The 22,505-nt window shown below is 45.9% G+C and overlaps 1 non-coding gene across 1 annotated transcript; it reads right to left on the bottom strand.

Annotated features, from left to right (window-relative positions):
* Positions 1 to 8,338: 8,338 nt before the first annotated feature.
* On the bottom strand, positions 8,339 to 8,411 carry TRNAT-AGU. The gene has a single exon. It is a non-coding gene; the product is annotated as a tRNA-Thr (tRNA).
* Between the last annotated feature and the right edge of the window lie 14,094 nt (positions 8,412 to 22,505).

Raw genomic sequence — 22,505 nt, 5'->3', positions numbered from 1 at the left:
TGATTTTCTGCCAGTTTTGCTGATATTAAAACCACCACCCTCCTTCAAAGCCCTCGTGGTCCCCACTTTACTGAATTATGGTCCAACCAATAGACATCAGTGCTGCAGTTGTCCCTGTTGGGGTTGTATCCGCAGCCTTTCCACTGTGCTCATTTATATCACACCATGGTTTGGAAGAAAAAAGCTCTCCTTTCTCTCACTGTCACCAGCACACAGCCTGGATGGGTGCACATCTGCAGCGACAGCTGTGATGGGTTAATGGCTGCTTTCGGGTGCTGCTGTCCTCAACCATATGGCAGCTTCCAGGGTGGGATGTGATAAACAGGAGACTCAGAACCCACCATGTAGATTTTAGCTCCGTGTCCATAAATGGCTGGGAAGGGACTGGCAGGAAATTTTACTGAACAAAAGAGGAAATGGAATTGTCATTTGTCAGTGACCTGATTTTTTTGTTATTTTATGGGTTTTTTTGGAGGGAGGAAAAAGGGATGATATTCAGCAATTTGTTGAACTAATGTTATTTCCTGCAGGTATGCTTTTCTTGGCTCACTCTTGTTTCCCATCAGAATGGAGTGTGCAGAATGCCACCCACAGACACCAGAGGGTAATACTTAATGCAGCCCTGCTGATGCTCACAGACACAGTGGGGGATTGCTTTCTAGTGCATTGTGGTTTCTAACACAGGCTTCTTTTTCCTGCTTTGCCAAATTCTGCTCTTTGGCTCCTCATTCTCGTTTTCCACTCTTAGGCGTGGGAGCACGAGGAGCGTCTCATATGTGGTCCCTTGTGTCTCCCAAGCAGAGATGGAGCTTGTGGCAGCCTGGGCAGGGCAGTGGGGCTAAGGGTCCCTGCCTGTGCAGCTCTGCAGCTCCCTGCTGCCCAGCCCTGCTCCAGAGGGTCCCCATGGAGCAGAGCAGGGATGGCATCTGGGCTGCACACAGGAGCAAACAGCTGTGTCCAGTGAGATGAAACGCGGCTCCTGGCTGTGGAATGCCACTTATTTCCCTCCTTGCTTCATTTGAGTGCAGGAATCTCAGATAGAGATAGCGTGGCTGATAACCCTCAGCTCCTTTCAAGCCTCCTGTTTGCAGCACAGGATGCCTTGTCCTGGAGCAGCTGCCCACTGTTTGTTTTCCAGCTTTCTTGTGAAGTGCCTGCAGGGAGTTTTTCTGAAGCCACGAAAGAGCACAGTGGGGGTTTGCAGGGCTCTGAGTGCTGCTGCTCGTCCTTCCATTGCAAATGGGGCCTGCGTGGTCCATCACTTTAAGACCTGGAGCATCACAGGGCTGCAGATGAAGCAGGATGAGCTCTGCAGAGCCAGAGTGGGATGTGTGCAGGGCTCTCACAGGGCTAGTGCTAGGCTCAGTGGATTACCAACACCAGACCCCATTTGTGACACTGGGTCCCCGATGGTGCCATGTCCAACCATGGCTCATCTCTGACTTGGGGTCATGGTAACTCAGGTGGATTAGAGTCTGAAGGAGAGCTCAGAAGAGCTGAAGTGAGCACCGACACCGAGGGAGGGCTGGGAGCAGAAGGTTGCCATGCACAGGCTGCTCTTATGTTCATTGTGTAGGTTCATAACAGAAGATACTCTTATACTTGTTGTCTGCAAGTCAAGAGGAGGAAGAAGGCTCAGGGGGACCCACTGTGCCAACTGTGACGTGAATGAAAATCATGACACATTCCCCCAGATCATAGACTTGACTTTCTTGTGGTGTCCCCTCTTGAGAAAAGAAACCCAATTATTATTTCACCTTCCATTTCTGTGTTTTCAGGTTCATGCTTATGTCACAGTTTCCACAAAATGTTCTTTCTCTATTATGAGAATATTTTTAGCTTGACAAAAATGAGGCATCTTACGCAATCCTGTGACTCCTGAAGGACAGAACATAAGCAAAAGTTCAAACATTGCAGGAAAACACAAGCCTTGGCAGCAGCCTTTACTTTTTGAAGTTTCTCCTCTTCCAGCACTTCTGGTGCTTCTGTAACTATTGAATCTAAGCAGGAAAACCGGTCCACATCCATTTGCTCTTTCTGCATTCCCTTCTCTCACACGGAGCCCTTCTGCTAAATCCACACTTGTTGAAGTGCTGACAAAACCACTCAAGGATTTCTTGGCATTGATACTCCAAAAGGCACCAAATCCCGTCTGACGCTTTATTGCAGGTTTAGAACAGGGTCATTGTGGGGTTGGGCTGGGCCCCAAGTGCAGCGAGGAAAACAGCTGCTGTGGGAACCCAGAAATGAGCTAAAATATCAGCTGGCACTAATCCTGCTTGGCACTGATTTACAATTGGGATCTCTATGAGCTGTAGGGTAACTTCTCCCTGACCCGTCTGCTGCAGTTGGGTGCATTTCGTCCTGCCTCAATGTTGAGAGCTGGGCTGCTCCCAGCACCTGTCCTTCAGTGTGTTGGTGCTGCTGACAGGAAGGACGTGTGGGTGCAACCAGAGAAGGGCACCCAATGGACCCATCTGTCAGCACAATGCTGGGGGAAAGCTGCTGGCCTGAAGCTGGTCAGTCTGCAGGAAGGAGGAGACAGGAGTGGTTATGGCCGAGCTCTGAGAGGGAGAGTGGGCAGGAGCTGGTGAAGACGCTGTTGGTCTGGGAGTGCAGTGCAAGAGGTGAACTAAAGGTGAACAAGTGAAACCCCCAATGCCTGTGAGCAATCCGTGCTCTGCAGAGAAATGTGAGACCATTCCAGCTGAACGGGTTCTGCAAGGACATTGTGCTCATACCAGGAAAATGAAGAGGAAACCTTATCATCACTGCAGCCTTACTGGGCAACTACCTGCAGCTCACAGATCTTCTCCACTTAATGCTCAGCCTGAATCAGCCCCGCTGCAGGTTCACCTCCATGTACTATGGGCACAGTTTTGCTGCCCCTGCTGCAAGAGCTGCAGGAGACAACCTGTTCCCAGTCATTCCTATGTGACTGTACAGCCTCAGACATACATACAGCCTCACTGTCCCTGTTCTTTGCAGGGAGATTGGACGCCCTGCAGACATCCTGGGTCCTTCTCCTGGGTCGCTTACTGCTTGGCATTTCCTGAGTTTGGTGTTTTCTTCACCTAAGTCTCCAGTGTGGAACCAATGGGGTACGCTGGTGAAGTGCCATTTGTACCTGCACCGTTTGCTCCTGGTTTGCTTTGTGCAGAGTGTCCTGAACCTAAAAAACATCCTTCTGCCTTTGACTGCGGTGCATTTCACATCAATATCTTCCCCCGGGAGATCCCAAGGAGATCTTGTTTGTATTCCAGGTGGGCAGAGGTGTAAAATTAGCACTTTCCTTCCCTCAATATGAGTCACTACCTCAGTGTTTGATTAATTCCCTACTTCAGAAACTCTAAAGAAGCTAAGTGGCCTGAAGCCCTAGAGGAAAGCTATGGTACAGAAGAAAATAGAAGCAGTAGAGCAGCGTTGCTTAAATTAGTGGGGCCAGAGGGAAAGCACATCAACCATTTGTTGCTATCAGAATATATGATTTCAGAGCTCACTCCTCTCCCCCTGCAGAAAGGGCATCCCCTTGACTCAGTGCCTGCAGAGTTCTGCCTGAATCCCACCAGCAATGCTTCCATGGGAATATCATCCCACTCTGTATCAAGTTTGGAGTTACATCACTAACATCACACGTAATGGTGTATGGCAGTGGTGGACCTGTGGGGCACGGCTGCATCCAGCACGGAAAAAGGTGTTACTTGAGTCAGGGATGATTCCAGCACAGAGGAGGCTCTGGATAATATCCAGGCTCTGGATCAGGTCCAGGGCTGGGCTCAGAGCTGCAATGAGGATAAAATTTACCTTGGGGTAAAGACTCAGAATATGTAATATTTACGCTTGGAAAAGCAGATCCCCAGCTGAGGGAAATTGCTGCAGTGTCTCAAGTTGTGGTGGTGTGCTCCAGTTGAGGCTCTGCCCTGAGGCTCTGAAAGGTGTTGAAATGGAGCCAAGGCCGGGTTTTGGCCATCTGCTCGGCTGGGGCCGGGGGGCTGCATTTGCCATTAGTGTTTTGTGAAACATAAAACAAGAGTTGAGGTCGTCTCTGGTCTTCATTAACACATGGAAAAGCCGGGGGGAATATCACATCTGACTATGGGGCCAGCACGAGTCAGCAGAGGATCTAACATTTCAGTTCCCACTCAGGAAAACCCAACGGCTTTGTTTCAGCTCTGAATGCTCATTCCAAAATCAACCGAGACAACCAGTTATTGTGAAAAAAGTCCTTTGCCAATGAAACCATCTGAAAAGGTTCATTCTTTCATTCTTTGCTCTTTGGGGATTTTCATCTTTTTTCTTTTTTTTGGTCTACACTTGATCTGTGAATTTCATAGCAGAAAATGAACTCTTGGAACTACTTTTTACATCCTCAGTCCCTCACACTGACACGTTCTTGATACGTGATGTGGTTTGATGAGTTTCTCCTGGTCTCAGCTTTGACCTGAACTTCTCCTGATCTGATCCTTGGAAAGGTAGATCCTTAATTGATGTTATTAGTGGAGCATCGATGCCAGTGCAATTAACATGCTTTCTACCAGCACTGACACAGCTGTAAACAGCCAATTGTGTTTGAATCAGGAAGTTCTTGCCCAGTTCCCAGGAAAATTACCTCCGCAAACAAAACCAGAGGAACTCCTACAACATGGTTTCCTTCAAAAGTGAATGTGCCACCCCCTGGAAGCATTCAGATGGATGTCCACGTGATATATAGTGTCTGCTGAAATTGCTCATTTGGTTCCCAGCCAGAAAGACCCAAATATAGAGAGGAGCTTGTTTGTGTTCAGCCCCATGAAAGCATTCTCTGCACTCCGGCGTACGCTGAGCCACTCAGTACTGTGCAAATTGGATCCTGCTTCTACCACTGCTCTGGGGAGGGAAGGAGCAAACAAAGACAAATAAAAGCAAATGCACATCTCAATCAGCTTTACCTCCCCAGGAAAGGAAACACAAGAAGAAAGCAAACAGCAGGCACCCTTATGTGCTACGGACATCAGCACTCAGCTTTGGGACTGCTGAGAGCTCAGGAATTACAGCTGTGGGTGGATAGGAAACCCAGCAGCCTCGGACTCTCCATCCCTGTCCGGTCCTCACAAATTCTTGAAATGCTTTGGTTACAGCAGCTGAGAAAACAAAACAAAACACAATTCACCTCCATCCTGAGAGGAAGTAGGAGAATTTCTTGGTGTTTGGAGAGGTAGAACTGACAATAACAAGAAGCAAACAGGCCAGCTGTGCAGGAACGTTGTGCGAGAGGGTTAGTGCAGAGCCATCATCACATAACAGAGTGTTGTAGCCGGGCTAAAAGTGCTCTTTGTGGGTTTGCTGAATGTTTTTGGAGGAGCCTGATGCCACTTTGCTGGAAGCTCTGCTCCCAGGTGCTGCCCTCTCATGGTGAGGAGCACAGCCCCGGCACTGACAACGTCAGAGCAAATGGTGGTGGGCCTTGGTTTGATGCTGGTGACAGTGCTCCATCTCTCTTGGCACCAGGATTATGCTGAAAGCCATTGATGGGCACTACAGGCAAGCAGGGACAGAGCAGCCCTGCGAGGCTCTCCTGCTCCAGCTTGCCTCAGTGGAGGACTAATGCCTCCTGGTGGTCCCAAACACGTCTCGCTAATGGCACAGCAATGGGCCGGTACCCTTCCAGTGCTAACAAGGTCGTCTGGCTGCTGGGATGCATAGGGAAGGTACCAGAAGCATCCCATCCCTATCTGCAGCTCATGTGGAAATGCTCTAGGCACCAAGTGGGATGACGATGAAAAATACTGTAAACATGAAGAAAACCTGAAGACCTTCTGGAGGAAACACGATGCAGTTCTGTACAACAGGATTCAGGGGCGGTAGAAATGGAGTGGTGCTGGTACGGCTCTGTGGGAGAAGAGACTGGAGGGTGAGTATTTCATCAGCCCAGTGGCAGGAGTTCCAACAGAACTTAATAGCTGTCCTAACCAGCATAATTAGATTGTCAGTTCTGGTGAAAGGCAGCAATGGAATGAACACATTAAGTGCTGCCCGCAGAATTTGCCCTGCTGCTGTTTGCAATGTGCCATTGCTGAGGACTTTGGGCAGAGATTTGAGCTGTGTGCCAGTGATGGGAAGGCTGCACTGCACTGAGATCACTGTACTCCATCCCCGTTCTGTCATAACAAGTTTAAGGTAAGCCAGGTTCCAAAGACCCAGGAGAATGAAAAGAACTGAAGGAAAACAAAGATAAATTCAAAGGTTTCATCAGAAATCGATTAAAGTCGGGATCATTTGCTGTGAGCACACCAAATAGCCTTTGTTACAGCCATTTTTCTGAGCACAAAAGCCACTTTGAATGACACAGGAATCCTTACCAACCTGCAAGAATCAAGGAGCATCCTGCCAAAACCCTTTGTCATGAAACAAATTAAGAAAGGCTATAAATAGATGACCATTATTAGAGCAACTGAGCTGCCTAACTAGGCTCACTGCATGGGGAATGAGCTGCATCCCAGAAGGCAGGGGGGAGGCCAAGCAATCAACAGGTCTATTGCACGCTACCCAGGGTGGAGGAGAAAACAAGCCCACAGTCATTACCTCCTGCTTCTGCAAACAGAGGAAGCATTTGGAGAAACAAGTTATTGGTAGAAATGCACATGGATGGGCACATGTATTCCCTGCGGTGAGCAGAGGACAGGAGGGGAGCTCATGGCTCACACAGCCCAGTGGTTATCCAGCTCCTTCATGGGTTTGCTCCTCCCATTGCTGAGGATGTTTGAAAGCACGACTCCTCTGCTTGTTAGAGACGTCCTGCTGAATTCCAGCCAGGTATATTCATTCATGTTGATGTCATCATTTCTTTTCAGCAGTTCTTTTTGCTCCTGGTTGTTTACACCTGCAGAATTTATATGAGATTGTCTATTTGCCTTCAGTCTTTTTGTTGTGAGGCTCGCCACAAGATACTCCTGAAGCTCCTTGCTGATGGCACAATCTCTGTGAAAGCCATTTTTGCATCAGGCTTACATTTGGTGTTATGTATTGCAGCAGGACTGCTGGAAGAGAAGGAGTTTTTACATTAAGTATTGTATAGACTAAGAATTCAGCAAAACATATCCTGGCCATTTATCATCTGTGCAGAGATGAGAGGCATTAATTTTTCAGAGGATCATTTCCATCACTGTCAGGCTCAGCTGAGCTGTAGTTGGAAGCCAGAGTGCAGAAGTGGCTGTGAGCAACGAGGATGCTTTTGGCTTTTGCACAGTAGTATCATATAAAAGTGAAATAAAGAGATAAGCCAGAATGAGGGGCAGGGTAAGCAGGCACATAGCCACAACAGTCTGGAGACAAATTCTCTTTTAGTAAAACACTATCAGGACTTTCCATTTTCCAGTATCTTGGGTTAAAATAACAATAACTTGTGCTAGTCTATTAGGCTACGGATTAGTGGGAACCCTGCTGAGTTTTGTTTCTTTAGCCTTGCTGTGACATACTCAGAGGAAAGCTAGGAAATTCCTGCAGGTCACTTCAATTGTGGAGAGAATGCATCAGCACAAGAGCAGAATGTGCTCTTTGCTTCGGGAAAGCTGAGCTGCAAGGGATGAAGGGAACCACTGGGCTCTGTGTCCTCAGTGGCACCTGACGTCCACTTCCACAGGGGAGATGAGTTCAGACCTGCGAGCCTTCTTTTTCTGTCCTCTGGATGGAAAAGTCCCTTCTCAGATCCTGAGATGTCCTTTCACTTCACTGGTTTGGATCATTTTGAAGGAAGAAAATGGGAAATCTATTTGAAAATGAGCAAAAAATCTGGGAAATGTGTCAAGGAAGGATGTGATACCCCACAAATCTGAAGTGCAACACCCTGAGCTCAGGATACAACTCAGCTTTCATTCCTTGCCTTCTCTTTCTCTTAAAAACAGGAACTTTCACCCTCCCCAATAAACCCCACAGAAGACCAACATCACTTCTCCTCCACACGTCATATTTATTATTTCACAGCCAACTCTGTAATTGCTGAGCTCTGGAGACATAATTTGATTGGTGTGCTGAAGTATGAAGCAATGAACCAGATCTGTCTGGGTTTCCAGCAGCTATTTCAGCTTCTCTCATCAATGAGCTTTACAAAGTGTGCGGGATTTGTTATTAGTTTTTTTCCTATCTCTCATTTCTGCACTTTAAGAACATTTCAGTTCTCTCATTCAATGACTTAACTCTGACCATTGCTGTTTCTTGCTGCTTCTCGCTGCTGTCCTTTGGTGTAGGTGCTCTGAGATGCATTTCACTTAAGCTGGGATGCTTGCAAAAATGATGCAAGCATTCCTTTGGGGAAAAAGGAAAGAATACAGCTGGAGGTCTTTGCAAGATGAATGGGAACCCCAGGCTCCAGTGAGATTTGAACTCACGACCCCTGGTTTACTAGACCAGTGCTCTAACCCCTGAGCTATGGAGCCTTTGCTTTTTTGGGTTTTTTTCACTGCTAACCATTTCATATAATAATTCTCTGCTTGAATTTTGCTGCAGTCACACTGGGCGCACGAGGCCAAGTGAGCATCAATGAGCATCAAGCACAAATCTGGCCTCCAATTTCCCTTGTTTCTGTGAGTCTGAAGCCAAGTTCCACAGCAACCAAACTTCAAAAAATGTTTTTATATTTTTCCAGATGTGGGGCTGAAATACTGGCAAGGATGGAACAAATATGAAGGGAGCCAGAAGCAGATGGGGTGGGACAGGGCTTAGTACTTAGCATTTGACCAAGCACTGGGCAACAAGAAACCTTGTTATCCTCAATAGTAGCATAAAAGTGGTTAAGATGAGTTGTCCCAGGCTGGTTGGGTGAGCCATGTCCAGTCTCAGTGTGGTTTTGAAACCCACTCTGGTGGACCCCAAATTTAAGGGTGATGTTTATGAAGACAGCCTGGAGAAGGTCATAGAGAGGGTGGTGGTGGTGCATGGAGTCCCAAGGCAATGAAACATCTTGTGGTAGGGAAAGCATAGGGCCATAACTAAAGAGGATGCTGAGATCCAGTCTTAGTTAGAAGATGCACAAAGGAAAACATCAGTAGGAATAGTCAAAGGGTGCTCAGAATAAGCCACATTGTATCTATTATTCCCGGTCTTTTTGTGGAAGAAAATTGCTCTCTTTGAAAGAAATCGGAAATTAAGGCTGTCCATCCTCCCAAGCATAGAAAAACACAAACCCTCATTAGGTGGGCTGAAAAGCAATTCTCAGGCCTTTATCTGACACACTAAGAGCATGGCTCTGTCTATAGCATTCAGGGAGAAATGATGAATTACCTGGCATGGGTTCAGCGCCTCAGCCTGGCAATGGGCAAACACACAAAGAAGCTGGAAGCCAATCATCTAACTCTGTCCAGACCCTGCCTAGAGCAGCCCTTCAGGGATACGGTGAGGACATCCAACAATAAAATAATTCTGAACATCCCATGCAAGGACACGTGCTTGGAGCACGGCTTGCAGAAGCAGCTGGGCTCATAGTGTGGGAGCACATGGCTGAGCCATGAGAGGCACTGGCTGGCAGAAGGAAATAGGGGACACTGTTTGGTACAGGCTGTTTTCAGACACTGCTTTGAACAATAATACGGTTTAAATGTGTACAGATGTTGGAAGCCTTTTGATGAGAAGTTAATTCTTCTGGTACTAAAAAGTGATGGGGTGGGGTGAATGGGAAAGGCTTGCTGGTGCAGAACTGCATTGGAAAGGTTGTCAAGTCCTATCCCAGCATGTAGGAGGTTTGCATCTTGCCTTGTGACCACTGCTCCAAGCAGAACATCCTCAGATGAAGGATGCAAGTCTTGCAGTTGTTTCTTTTTTACCCTCAGCACTCCTACAAGTATCTTAATTTCCACGGCCCAGGGGTGGATCTGCCTCTTTCATGGAATTGTTTGAATTGAAAGGGACCCTAAAAGGCCATCTGGTCCAAACCTCAGTGATAAACAGGGATACCCACAGCTCTATCAGTGCTCAGAGACACCTCCAGCCCAGCCTTGAATGCCTTCAGAGGTGGAACATCCACAACCACTCCGGGCAAAAGTCCTTGGCCAAGACCTTCAGGAAGGGCTGCCCAGGGTCGTTCTGTTAATGGCAGTATCAGTGCTGGATTTTCTTGTTCTGCGTGAGTTACACTAATGAGAAGCTGCCTCATGATTTGCGTATCGCCTGACCATTCTGGCAATAGCAGCACAGGGACAGACCCCAACGCCTATTGCAGATTTCCAGCACCACAACACCCACATCTTTTATGTTGTTTCTCCCACCTGATGGTTCCCATCTGCATTCTTGGGTTTTTTTCCTGGTCCAGACTTCCTGATGGTGCCATTGAGCTGTCCCAGTTTTACCTATGAGGTGTGGAGCATGAAAAACAAAACTTGAGAGCTGAAATGCTTCTGCTTTTTATAGGAAATAAAAGCTACCACTGTGTTTTCTGCTTTTACACAGAGCTGAGGGAAATTGCTACAAAGTGGACATGTTTGTGTACCACAAATTAGACCTTATTGGCACAAATCAGGGATAATTTTAGCAATCTTTAAAAATATATTCTGAATAAAAGTCACATAAAGGGAGTCACAGAACGGTGACCTCCTGCTGCTATCTATGGGCCAAAGCTCAGCAATGGGCACCGTCTCTTGCAATAAAGCAACAAAGCCAAGCTCAGATGTTTGTTTTCCGGGGCTGGAAAGATCTGTCCTGAAGTAACACCAAGCTTTGGTAACATTATTTACAGGGCTATTTATCTACAGCAAAATAAAGTGTTACATCACATTGATTTTCTGGCAAACCAACAATAACAGCCCATTGGAGCCCGGCTTTCAACTCTGATTTTGTGATGCTGCAGACAGGAGACCATCTCATATACAAACAAAGGCTGGGAAACGTGACTCTGCAAACCGTACGCATAGGCCCCAGTAATTGTTCTATCAGCAGACAATAAGCTGTATATACAACCAATTATAACAAACCTGTCCATTTTCAGCAGTGCATTTGATCCAATGCATGGAGAAGAAAACAACAGCCATATTCTGTTCTTGCACTTGCAGCCGTATTTGAAAGATTATCTAAATTACATTGTAAAGTTTTCTTGGGAGTCAGAAAGGGCTCGAGCTCTGGAAAACTTGTCTTATATTTGGAAGAAACATTTTGCTCCAAGGGTGCCCGCTTTGTTCCTGTGATGAGAGAACACAAGTCATTTCTGGAATGCGGCTGCCCCTCTTCGGGCTGTGCTGACTGCTCCCTGGAGTCCCCCTTGGAACACAAAGCTGGCCTAAATTTTGCCCTTGACCCACTTCAGATTAGCAAAGAGCAAAATCTGACTTCTTCTGAGAAGGGAGCAGAGCTGTCAGTGCTGGCTCTGCTGGGTGAGATTAGCAGCACGAGTAGAAAGCTGCCTTTCCAAGAATTTACAAGAACACTTTCACAACCTATTAAAAATTGTATTTCTAAGTATCGTATCAAGCACTTCCAGTGCCCCAGAATGATGGGGTTTTGTGCTCCAGCTGGCACCTTCTACACCCCATCTGCATTAAGCAGGTCCATCAGCTCCATGGGCACTCCCAGACCTGTCGGGCAGTCACCCACTCCAAGGAGCTGCAGTGAGCCCAGGGCCACCAACCCCAGGCAGATGGTGCCCATCACATCCCGATGCCCCCGGTGTGCGGGCAGAGCCAGAGCCTCTAACGAGCTCTGTCATTGTCCGGGAACAAAACCACCGCTAATGACAACCATTAGCACCTGTCAGCACAACGGCCCATAATAGAGGAAGATGTTTTATAGGCAGATGCCCTTAATTACAGATAAGTTGCTAAGCTACGGGCACTTAACTATTTCTGAGCCATGCAGAAGAAAAATGACTTCAGTTTATTGAGTAAGCCTCGATGCTGCTCTGTACGTTAATCACAGCAGAGGAAATCATGGTAGTTTCCTGTCCTCGGGATGAGAGATGCAGCATGTCACGGCCTCTCACACAGTAATTGCAATTGTAAGTAAGTGCATAAAAGTAGGGATTTACTCTTCTGTTCTACATGAGCAACCGCTTCAGCAGATGCAGATGTAGGAGCTGTGCTGCTTCATTGCTGTAAAGCACAGCTGTTCAGTGAGAAAACAAGCAAATGTTGCTGCTGTCATTTTGGTGTGTCACAAATCAGGCCCATAAGTGCCCGTTCCTTCCATGCCAGTGCGCATCTTCCATCCCCGTGCAGCTCTTCACCAGCTACTCCACATCTGATTACTTCCACATCTGGTTGGGGGAAGCACAGCACTACACCTCACCACAACCTCCTGTCAGGGAGTTGTACAGAGCAATAAAGTCTCTCCTGACCATCTTCTGCCCATGCAGAATGACCAGAGGTCCCTTAGCAGCATACAGCCTCGTTTCTGGTCTCATACTGGGCAAAACTCCCTCCAAGTCTCCTGGAAAGGCTGTTGTTCATTATCTCTTATGGTATTAAAAAGAACAACCAGCGTGTTTTCTTTCCTTCTTGGCTTGCACCATTCTAATGACCCCATTAAAAGCAAGATAAACAAAAACCTTCAGCACACCAAAACGACTGTCTGGGATGAAGGAGCCAAAGGAGCATTTGGTTTGCCTCCATTTGTGTAATTGGTTGCCCAGAGTTCAGTGGTTTGCACTGAATCCATTGTTAATCCTGTCAATTAGAAGATAGCATGTTGCAAGAAGCACCCCAGACTTTCCATGGCTTGCTGTGTGCTGTTCACACCATTAAATCCATGCTTGAGGGGGTCTGGATTGTATTCCTGTGGACAAGCAACATCTGGGGACAATTAAGACATCTGACAATCTGCCCTCCAGTTTGGGGCAATGTCTCACAGAGAGACACATTCCCTGCTTTGTCCGGAGTTGTGCAACGTGCCAGAAGTGCCCCAAATCCGGAGCTTTGTCTTTGTTACCATCACGTTGTGGTTTGGGTGACTGTTGGCCAGGAAGCACCACAGCTGCCTTTCTCTTCTGCAGTCCCTCGCAGATAAATAAATTTAGTTAAGTAATAAAGTAATTTAGAAGAAGTATGTCAGTAAATAAAGTGATTTCAGGGATTTAATGAACAAAGCATGGCACCAAAGGAAATGTGTCTTGGTCAAAATCATCAAGCTTAAATTATGGTGAAGAGACAAAGAATTCTTTATTTGAAAAGGCAAAGACCCCATGGTCCTTCTGGCACTGTGAGGGTTACCCAGGACAAACAGCCCGAGGGCTGCCCACCAAAGCAGAAGCAGCCCTGTGATCTGGGGTGTCTCTTTTTGTGGGTGCCATCACCAGCAAATAGGCTGAATGTAGTAGGAATGATAAAGCTCACAGTGAGCCAGCGACAAAATAAACACTCCAGGGACTAACATGGAATCAATAACTCTTCACACAAGCAGAGAAGCAGATGGTGTCTAAATCAATTACAGTGTACTTAGGGGTGTTTGCCTATCATTCAGAGCACAACGTGATGGGATTGCAGGGGTCTTAATATCTCTACTTAGTTGACCTCTGTAATGCTGTCCATGCTAACAGCCGAGATTCAATATGTTGCTTTGTGCAAGATGAGCTTAGGTCAGCAATGGACTACACATAGGTTGAGCCCTTCCAGAAGGTCTCCCAGATGGTTACATGGAAGGAAGGCTCACATACTTTTCTTTTTCCTTCTTTTGCTTTGGAAAGGATGCTGGGATGCATCTAAAACCTGTTTAGCTGGAAGGTGAGGGAACTTTTGGGACCACATCACTGGGTTCCCATATGTAAGGGAAATGGTTGATCACAGCCTGAACCTCTGATTAACCATCTGATGCATTGATGAGTCAGCTGTGGGAGCGCAGGTGAAGGTAATTCAGCTCTGCTCCTGGAACGGGTGGAGATCAACTTTAGCTCTCCTAGATTCCATTTAAGGGCTGACCACCACTAAGGTAGTATCTCTGTCTGGAGATTGTTTCTTTGTGGAGCATTTTGGTGGGTGCCCTTTCATGACTGAAGGCTTCAGAGTGGGTGAGTCCTTTTCCTTAGATACCTTCTGGCTATCTGTTCTAACTGTATTTGTATTATTCAACTGTACAAGCACTATATTTGTATTATTTCCACTGTACAACATACCAGGTACCATGGAAAAGCTGTTCTGTTGGGTTGGAGGCATATATTAACTGTATTTATGGGGCTGGGTTTAGGCTGGGCCACCTTACAGCCATTGCCTGGACTGTTTGGCATGGACAGGCCCACCATGGGTATTGACCACCATGGGTATTGCCCACCCCTGCCTGGCCCCTGGGGCTCCTTCAGCACATCTGGGTCCTGGAACAACACAAGGGACTGCAAGCACCCAGCTCTGCTTGAAACCTCTCCTGAAGGCAGGGCTGCCTTTCCAGGTACAATGAGACCAGCTCTTTGTTTCTGGCGATGGCAGAAGAAGGGGATGGATTGCATAAAGCTGTATGAGGGTTCCTCCATTGCAGCCCCTCCTGCAGGAGCTGTGTGACTCCCCTCAGTGCCCCATTCCGACTGTAGCCTTGGAAATATCCTAGATCCTATTCTAAAGCGTCAACATAACGTTTGTATGGCAAGAGTGCCCTCTAGTGCAGGAGAAGCTCACTCTCCATCCTTCCAATCTCTGTGCGTGCCCCAGAAAAGGATCCCGGCCCCTACTCCTTACAGTGAACGTATCCCATGGGTACCCCACATGGCCAAACTGCTGATGCCTTTGCCACGGGAATGTGGCACATAAGGACAAGTACCCATGGGCATCACCAAAGCGTTTTGAAGATTTTCTATGCTGTTTTAGGGTTTTTTTCGGCCATGCTAATTGCAAGGTGCTTTGGAGGTGAACCCTCTGGTTTTGTAGATCCCGGGCACTGTTTCCTCCTTGAGCAAAATCTTGAGCATCCTGAAGAGCTATCCTTAGAAAAATCATTGCTGAGATGTTGTAAACTGGCATTACCTGGGGAAGCATAAAAAGGAGGAGCATATAAACAGGAAGAGGAATGGCTGTTGATGAGTATGGACAGTGATAAGACAAGGGGGAATGGTTTTAAACTGAGACAGGGAAGGTTTATTTTGGATCTTAGGAGGAAGATTTACATGCAGAGGGTGGTGACGCACTGGAACAGGTTGCCCAAGGAGGCTGTGGATGCCCCATCCCTGCAGGCATTCAAGGCCAGGCTGGATGTGGCTCTGTGCTTCTACCAGCAATGCCACAGTGATTCTCTGCAATGAGGATCCAAGGGCATTAGCTAAATTTCCTTCAAAAATCCCTAAATGAAGCTGCCCTAAATTATGCCATTTAGACTTAATGTGACAGCGTCTATGAAAATTACATTTTCCCAATTGTTGGCTCCTCCTGAATTTGGGAGCATGTTAATTTTCTAGAGCAGCTAAATAGTTTTCTCTGATGATTAAAAAATGAATAATAATAGCAGTGCCTGCCTTCCCGAGGCTCATGTAGGACTTACCAGCAAGAAATTAAACACAGTAGGAAATTCCTTGAAAGAGTCAGAAAACAAATGGTTGATACGATCTCTCCTCCCTCCCGGCTCTGTGATCTGCTTTTAGAATGATTATTAAACACAGCAAAATTCATTTGGTGCTGTAACATGAACAAGACAAATTACAGTCTCTGGAGCTCAGTTAATTGCTAAAGAACATACTGACCCTCTGTGGGTTCATCAGTTATGGTAACTAATGAAATGAAACGAAAGCCTGACTATGAGGGTCTGCAGCAATGCTATCCTTCTGCTGTGTGGAGGGAGTGCCAGTCCAGCTTGTGTGTTTGGGGGTAGATGAGGTGAAATGAAACCTCTGCACCCCTCTATCGGGCAAAATAAAAAGCTGTGGATGCTCAGGACCCGATGAGGATGAGTAGTTTGGTGACTGCATTTGTCACAGTTATCCTAGAGGACTTTGCTGTGACACCAAGTCTTGCTGGATATTTGGATGGATGGAGTCTTCCTGGAGTCTTTGGGCCTCCAGGTAGGAGGCTTCTGGTTTTAGGCAGATTTATGGACACCTGAAGTGAAGCATCTTCAAACTGTAATCTACATTGTCTCAGTAGCTAATGGACACCTTCCATCAGAGCCCAGCAGCTCAGCTGGTTGGATGCAGTGGCTGTAAGAGGAGTGCTGTGCATCAGAGGAATGGTGATGAATGTCACAATGGCTTACAATGCTGAGTAGTTTCACAAATGGATTCATTTCTCTGTTTTCATGAAAGCACAACCAGATTATTTTTTGTTTCTTTTTTTTTCTCCTTTCTTTTTCTCCACTGTATTCTACTGGGCTGAGATGCAAAATTATTAATAGAAGAGATCATTAATTTTATGATATTTCATTATTCAATTATTTCCTCCATTATTCTTCCACATTAAATCTGAATAATTTATTCAGTGAATTTTGCAAGCAAAATGTTCAGTGCATAATTTTCTCCTTTGTTAATATTCTCCTGGTTCTAATTGTCCATGAGAATTTGATCTAATGTTCTACAAAAGAACAAACTGAAGAAAAAAGACCCAACTTAGTGCTGTGCAGAGCACAACTGTTTGTGATTACTCCTTGTTTGTGCTCTTGCCATAGCTTGCAGTAGGATGCGATGGGGCTGTATGTAGCATGGGAGCCAGCTGCAGGTTGTGGTGCATGTGTGCAATGTCACTGCATTTGGAAATGGATTACCAAGCATTGAAAAATGTGGAGTGGGAGAGTGGTGACTTCTTCCAAATTGCCCTCTCTGATCCTGTGCAAAGAGCTTTTATGAGAGGACATTGGTATGAGAATACAACAGCAAACTTCCCACTCTGTGCATCAGACTTGTGTTGACCTCTACTGGAAGCCCTGGGAATGGAAGGAGGCAGGCTGGAGATTTCTGATCCATTTTAACTTGTCCTGGTCTCCCATCAGAGCAGCTGTTCACAAATGTGTGTGCTGTCAAAAAGTGATGGCACGAAGAAGGTGTGACTGTGAAGCAAGGCGTATTGTTCCTGGTAAGACAGGGCTCACCAAGTCTGGTAAAGAGGCATGATCAGATTTGAAGTTGAGTGTCTGTAACTCTCCACATCCCATCTGAAAATTCAAAAGTAACGTGTTCATATCAACTGAAAATGGAGTCATGAAAACATGCACAAAAAAAAGATATTTTGGTAATTTTGAAACCTGCTCTCAAGTAGCTGAGGAGGGCTGGGACCTGCTGAACAAGGGCTGCTTCTGCTGAGAAGAATGAATGAAATGCTTTCAAATGGCAGATTAGAAAACAGTCAATAACAAACTTTTTGGTCTGGATAATCATTCAAGCGAAAATGTTGGGGAACTTTTGGAGTTCACTTTTGCTTCTATGAAAGCTCAACCTTTGCTGGGATCTTTTTAGAAAATATGGTGATTTCTCAGAATGTCCCACTTAAAAACCACAAGTGAACTGAGCCCTTTTGTTTTCATTAAAAACCATTGGCCAAACAGCCACCTCGTGTTTACTCAGCTCAGCTGCCTGCGCTGTTTTATAGACAATATCCCTCCAAAATAGGGCACAGTTCTCCGTATTAAGAGACTGTTGGAGCCACACTGAACTCAGTGCTGGCATCGTAACAGTTACAGTTCAGGGAGCAACGTTTTTCTTAGCCCAGTCAATAAATTTGTGGTAGAAACAGTGGTAGCATGGAGTGGTAAAAATAGAGTCCCACAGATGTAAGTTTTCCATGGTAAAAGCTAATAACTACTATTTTCTAAAACAACAGATCAGCGCTTACCAGCTCAGCAGAAACATACAGGCTGTATCAATGCAGTGCAGGTCTCCCACCAGCCCTGCTTGGGCAAAAGCATCCAGAAATATACCTGCCTCCAATGGCCTGGATGTAGGCATGGCCAGGACACAAAGAACAACGGTGCTGCAGTGAAACCCAAGCGCTCTGGCAACCCACAGAGCTGTGGCACCAGCTGAGAATCCCCGTGCCAAGTCCTGCAGAGCATTAGGGCAGTCACAGCTCCAGTGTTGGCCTGTCAGGAATGTCTCCAGCCACGTTGTCCCTTGGTGGTTTGTGGTTTGCGATGGCTATTTGGAGAGGCCATCACAAACCAGCCTGGAGCCTGTATCTCTCCAGGGAACTCTGGTTTATGCCCTGGGTTATCTGACTGAGCTGCTGCCTCTGCTTTAGTCCCAGTGGGTCTTTTTCAGCAGATCTGGTGCTGCCCAGGAGAAAATCCTTCTGAAGTGTTTGTCCTGAGGGGAGCTGCCTTCCCTGCTGGCAGCTGGTGTTGCTTTGTTGGTGTTTATAATGCTGGAGATCCTGGGCTGGATGGAGAAGGTACCCACACACATTGAGCTGAGTTCCCTCAGTGGGAAACCTTGTACTTTTATAAGTCCTTGGGGAAAAAAAAAGGTAGATTAAATATGATATCTTCTATGCAGCATAGAATCTACCTTAATTCTGACCTTGTTGAATGGATTGAGACCCATGCTCTGAGCAACAACACTGTAATATGTTTGCAGTGGGCTGCAGAGGGGGATGTCACCTGTAGTTGCAGTACCTCCAATAAGAGTTCTCTTACCTGAGTCAGGGTGTGGTGATGGCAACTAGGGAGAAAACTGAGAAAGTAAATGAGGGAGAGGGAAAAGTGTTTTCTGTTTGCTGGTTGATCAAGACTGCTGTGATAGTAGTGGATGAGTACTGTGGCCATAGGACATCAAATGGGAATATTAGCTTTAAAAATTGAAACTGAGAAGAGAAAACAGACTGGATACTTACTGAGAATTTTAGAATCCACTCTGAGGCCATTGGTTCTTGCTTAATTAGAGCAAGGAGCATTTTTCAGGATTAATGGGATCATTTGTTTTCCAATGTATAGCTTATAAGATGATGCTTGATGCCATATTCTTGCTACCAGACCTACTGGCTCTTAGGGTGAGAGCTGTAATTCTCTTGAATGGATTTTAAGTTGACTCAGTCTATGCAGGAAGGCAGGTTTAAGCAGCTGATGCAATGAACTACTGTACCTTGATATCAGATATGATTCCAGAAATGGGGATGTCTCCTTATCTTGTAACTTACCCAGGAAAAAGAGATGTAAGAAGCAAAGGTGCTCCTTGATAGATAAACAGCATCCTTTATTTTACTTTAGAAGTACTGTTTGGGGCTTTGAAAATATCATTTAGGAAATACAAATGGATCTACTGCCATTCGAAATTCATACTGGGAAACTTCTAAAAACTGTGTTCAGACACACTCAAATAATCTGCCTCTGTATTATAGCTTTGTGAAGAGATTGATGGTTACAAATGAGCTTATCTGGAAAGAAAATTCATCCATCAATAGCTCTGAAAAATTATAAATGATCATCTTAGACTCTGAATTGCATTGTCATTTTCCAGTACAGTGCCTAAACTAAACATGCTGGTGATGAAATCACTTGTTCGTATCATCTTGTGTTGGACACGGTGTCCAGGAGAATGCAGCATGTTAGGACATGAAGGGCAGTGCATGCAGCCAGGCAGGAATTAGCTCTTGGCCTCTGCTCATATAATGTCTTAAATACAGCATTTATTAGCAGCAATAGCAGGGAAAGGCAGAGTTTAGGCACAGTAGCTGTGACTGTGTAATTTTAATAGACTCTTAATTTCAGTTTTTCCAGCTTAACTGTGTTTTAAATCACCCCTTAAGTTTACAGCCTAGTGATTTCTGTTACCACACCAGTACAAAGCAGAATTAGATTATTGCTCCGTGCTCACTGAGCCTTACAACCATAAGAAACACAAAACGGGAACTCAGTGCAGCATCTTCGTGGGGTCTTCTCTGCCTGTTTCCCTGTTCTCCAAGGAAGAAAACAATATTTGTGGTGGGTGGTATGACAACCTCCCCACAAAGGGAGCTGGACCACACCTCCCTGCTGCGCCCTGGGAAGGATGGGGATGCGGTGTTGCTGTGGCTGAGCTGCTCACGTGCAAAATTCCAGGAGAACAGTTCTCTTTTTGTAAAACTCTGGGTTGCTTTTGGACCGCTAGAGGGAGGTGCCTGTGCTGATGGGGAGCGGAGGCAGCGCTGTGACTTTAAAGCGTTTGTAAATAACATGAAAACATCAAAAAGGAATTTGAATCTGTGTTACCGGGCTGACAAATGGCAAATGAAATATAAAGTAAAAGCTGTCAACTAACAAATGTGCTGCTGAGGGTATGGAGAGATATGGAAAAGGAAGGCTGCGGGAGCAGTGCTGCTGTTACGTGAAGGTGGGGAAAGGGCTGGAATGAATGAGCCACAAAAATGGATGGGAAGGAGATGACTTTTAAGCTAAAAGGGGTCAAATCCCCAGAAACAAACTCTCTGCACATTCTACTCTTATTAGGTGACTGGTCTGGAACACTGTGGCTCTGCTGAACACCCCACTTTGTGCTGCCCATGTCCACAAATGTGGCAGCTCCAAGGCTGCAGGTTCCATTCCTGGGGAAGTGGGGCAGCTATGGGGAGTGGGTGGGTGGTTTACCTGGGACTGGGTTGGTTGTAGTTTGGGAAAAGTGAAATTCAATTTGCAGCATACACACAAATCTTTGAGCAATTGCATTTGTCATGGCCATCAGTGCAGCAAAGCTGAGAGAGACAAGGGAAGGGGGGAGAGGAGGGCTGAGGGTGAGATGGGCCCCAGAGAGGCCCTTTGGAGTGTCTTCATGTCTCACACTTCTAAATTGCCAAGGGGAGCAAGCTGGCTGCCTGTTTGCAGTTGTGGGTTCTGCCCCCAGTTTTATTGCACTGTTGTGCATCCACTCATGCTTGGTCCTTCTGCACCATGCCTGCTCTCCACCTTGCTTTTGGAGCAGGTGCTGGGCACTTCACCCACTGTACTGATAGTGCCATTGTCACTTTGTGTGTAGAGATGTAGGGATGGGAGCACCACAGCTCTACTGCTGCTCTCACGTGCTGCCTTTGCTGTCACATCCATTCCTGTAGCCCGGCATCAGGATGCCTTTCCTTGCCTGTCACTTTGTTGTAGGGAATGTACAGCAATTAGCTGCTCAGACTTCTGACTGTTTCCTGGTTTTTGCTTTTTCTTTCATATATTATTCATCTTTCCTACTTGTATTAGATGTTTGTAAGTCTTCCTCCTTTGAGATCTGAAGAGAGCATTGGGCTTGAAATGCTTGATGGTGGTGACATCTTGGATTTTTTATGTTAGTGTTTGCTTGAACAATTTTGTGTATGAAAATGGAGCTGATGAGCCAGAAGGAGAGGAGTGAGATCTGTGAACAGAGCTGCATGGCTGCCATCTGCTGAAAGTGTCCTGACTGCTGCGTGAGGCCCCTTTCCATCCCAGGATGGGTTTGTCTAAAAGATGAGGGGTGCTGAAGAAGCTTAAGTGCTTTTAGGTAATAGGCAGCATGTGAACAGGCAGCATGGCACAGGCTGAGAAGCACAATTCCAGGCCCAAATGCCAAAGCTAAGCTGATATCAAGAGGAATATTAACAGCACAGGCTCCAATATAACTTTTATTTGAGAACTGCCAAGCAGTGACTTAAAAATGCAGCACCTGGAAAGATGTCTGCCTTTCAGCATTTAAACAATGATTTCAAATTCAGTTCACACATCAATTACATCCTTTGAATGCGGGACCTGGCATTTATTTCAGCTGGAGTTGCGGGTGCTGAGCTCTTGTGAAAATAAGGAACTGAGAGCAGTGCTGTCCACAAATACATGAAAAGCTCTTGCTCTTAAATCTTTGGAATGTGCTATGTGTGTTTTGAAGGGTTCGCTTTCAGTGTTAGACATATTCAATATTTATTCCTTTACAATCTGGTTTCAGCCCAAGCTCCTGAAGCCCATTTTGATCCGTTTGTCAGGAAATAGAAGATTTTGTCAGAAAATTGTGAAGTAGGAACATAAACGTGGGGGCAATTCTCATTTTTGCTGGAAGGATGAAAATCCAAATCCCAGAAGATTTTAGTTGGGTTGCATTGGGAACTTTTGTCTGCCTTTCCAGAGAAATCAAACCAAATTGCTACGAATAATCCTTGTATACAATGTTAAATTCTCTTAGAATGGGAAAAGAGCAATTCATTCATTTCAGAAGAACCTTGGTGGAATTTTGTTCCTCTTCCAGCCACTCTTGAACAGCACTGGAAGCACTGATCTGCCAATTAGCATTCTAGTGGTATTTGTGTTTTGTCACACTGGAGGAGTGGATTTGTCCTTTCTTACTATGATTTTGGTTACTGCAAGACTGGAGGATTCTGCAGTGTCTCCAAAATGGCCCCTAGGAAGAAGCAATCTCTACAGATAAGTACTGAGAGATGCAGCAAGTCAGTCCTAATGCAGTGAGTATGGAAACATCCACAGAGACTTTTCTCAGGTCAAATCCTGCCATAAAGGAAAACTCAAGATGAGATACATGGGAAACAAAAACCAACCTGAAGCATTTCAGTTCTGCCCATAGCAATCTGCAGGTTTGGGATAACTCTGCTATAAGGCCTAAAGAATCTTCAGACCCTGAAAGTCCTCAATATGGAGCTGTAGCTTGGCACTGCAAGGCTGCAAAGGTCACTTTCCCAGTGGAGAGAGAATTGGCCAATTCCAGCCTGGGGAAT

The sequence above is a fragment of the Coturnix japonica genome, chromosome 17 (genome assembly GCF_001577835.2).
Source record: "Coturnix japonica isolate 7356 chromosome 17, Coturnix japonica 2.1, whole genome shotgun sequence".
In the NCBI taxonomy this organism is placed as follows: Eukaryota; Metazoa; Chordata; class Aves; order Galliformes; family Phasianidae; genus Coturnix; species Coturnix japonica.
Note: the sequence above shows the minus strand (reverse complement) of the source record. Positions and strands in the feature narration are given on the sequence as shown.